Genomic DNA, 2506 nt, shown 5'->3' on the forward strand with positions numbered 1-2506 from the left:
ATATGGTACACAGACTAGAACGTACAGTATCTTGTCCCAGAACAGGGAGAGTTTTTTCACAGTTGAGAAAAAGAGGAGAGAATTCTTTCCAAAGCAAAAGGCCCATAATATTGAATAATACAAGATTGGGATTTCTAGATTCAGGGTTCTGCTCCAAGGCACCTATAACATAAACATCATTTACAGGCACCCTTGAAGACCTCCACATTGTCCCTAAGTAATGCAAGGTCAAGGGAAACAGATAGCAACATGCCAGTGCTCATGCTGTTCACTGTGCTACAAGAAATAAAGTTCTGATTCAGTAATGACAACACCTCCTAGCATTCATAGAATTAAAATTCTATGTTCATTTCCAAGTAGAATAAAATCTTGGATAACATTCGCAGTTTTGTCAATCAGATGGTCAAAAACAGGATGATTTTTGACAGCATTTTAATTAGAATGGATTTTTTTACCATCATAACTTTAAGATGGCTCGTAAAGAAAGTGGCTCCATTCAAGAGTCAAGGAGAATAATGTGCCGACTCACTCCCCTGATTCTGGGAGAATGTACTATGAAATCGATAGGAAGGGAGTTCCTCTAGAACTGCAATTGATTGATTTGATTCAGGTAGCAATTAGAAACAACATCTTGCTGCTTTAGGACTGCAATGGTGTGCCTGCCCCCCAAGAGCCTAATGTGTCTAGAAGGACACTATCTGACCTGCTTTTGCCAGGTGGAGTCTGCTTGAAGAGGTCGGTCATTGGAGGCATGGCCTGAGAGGACATATTCTCCCTTTCTGGCTCTTTCTGTCACTGTTTTCTGGTCACCATAACGTGGATGCCTTTTCCTCTGCTAGGTCTCTCTGCTGGGATGCTCTGCCTTGGAACCAGGGTACTATGGACTGAAACCACTACAAACTGTGAACCAAAATGAACCTGTCTTCACTTAAGCTGTGATTGTTGGGTACTGTGTCATAGCTGTGAAGAAAGAGACTAAAACAAGGGTGCTTAATGGGGCATACTGAAAAATAATATATAAAGTAGATCAGTAGATAACTGTTGTGCCCCTTCAAACTTTGTGGCTGTAAAATTTTGTGACCAAAGACTTTATTATCTAAAAATTAAAGTAATGGCTCCATAATATGAGTGTTCTAAAATACATAGGAGACAGTTCAATAGGTAGCAGGAGGGGAGAATGGACCCCAGAGATCCCTGAGCAGCCTCACTGCTGCTGATGGCCTAGTTACCATCATACCATGGGAGGAGCCGCAGCTGTCACAGCCGGGCCCCAGTCACCATCACCACAACCATAAGCAGTGAGGCCCAGACCCAGCAGCCGCCTGCCTCTCCTGCCCTCAGCGCTGTGAACACCAAGCTCTGTGCAGGGCGCATCGGCCTGGGCTGCCTCACATCGGTGGCGCCTGCAGGCGGGGGCAAAAGGGTCATCGCAAGGAAGGTTTTGGGAACTGTAAAATGGTTCAGTGTAAGAAATGGATATGGCTTCATCAATAGGAATGACACCAAGAGAGATGTATTTTGTACACTAGACTGCCATAGAGAGGAAGAACCCCAGGAAGTCCCTTTGCATTGTAGGAGATGTAGAGAGTAGAGTCTGATGTTGAAGAAGAAAAGGGTTCAGACACAGCAAATGTTACAGGTCCTGGTGGAGCTCCAGTTCAAGGCAGTAAATGTGCAGCAGACTACAACCATTATAGACGCTATCCACGCCGTGGGGGTCCTCCAAGCAATTACCAACAGAATTACCAGAATAGTGAGAGTGGGCAAAATAATGAGGGACTGGACAGTGCTCCCCAAGGCCAGGCCCAGCCACACTGACCCTACCGCAAGCAAAGGTTCTTACCTTACTACATGTGGAGACACTATGGGCGTTGACCACAGTACTCCAACCCTCTTGTGCAAGAAGCGATGGAGGGTGCTGACAGCCAAGGTGCAGGAGAACAAGGTAGACAAGTGAGACAGAACATGTATTGAGGTTATAGACCATGATTCCACAGGAGCCCTCTGCACCAAAGACAGCCTAGAGGGGATGGCAATGAAGAAGATAAGGAAAATCAAGGAGATGAGACCCAAAGTCAGCAGCCACCTCAACGTTGGTACCATCGCAACTTCAATTACCGATGCAAATGTGCAGAAAACCCTAAACTACAAGATGGCAAAGAGACAAAGCAGCCCATCTACCAGCTGAGAATTCATCTGCTCCCGAGGCTGAGCAGGGTGGGGCTGAGTAAATGCCTGTTTAACATCTCTATCATCATCTGGTTTAGTCACCCAGCAAGAAAGAAAGGAATAGGTAGTTCCAGCAATAGGAAATGTACAAAAGATTGGAATTGAAGATCTTAAGTGCTTGGTTTTTGCCCGTTGACCAGATAACTAAAACTGTCTGCATTTTATTATTTTACCTAAAAATGTTTCTTTTTGGTAATGACAAATGTTTTTTAGAAAAGCCTTATTTTTTCTCAATATGCCTTTAAAGCTTTTTAAATTGTTTCATTTCTGGTCAAGT

General features: G+C 44.2%; 1 pseudogene; it reads left to right on the forward strand.

Annotated features, from left to right (window-relative positions):
• Positions 1-547: 547 nt before the first annotated feature.
• On the forward strand, positions 548-2231 carry LOC105740970 (annotated as a pseudogene).
• Positions 2232-2506: the final 275 nt, after the last annotated feature.

The sequence above is a fragment of the Octodon degus genome, unplaced genomic scaffold (genome assembly GCF_000260255.1).
Source record: "Octodon degus isolate 3935 unplaced genomic scaffold, OctDeg1.0 scaffold00252, whole genome shotgun sequence".
Classification (NCBI taxonomy): Eukaryota; Metazoa; Chordata; class Mammalia; order Rodentia; family Octodontidae; genus Octodon; species Octodon degus.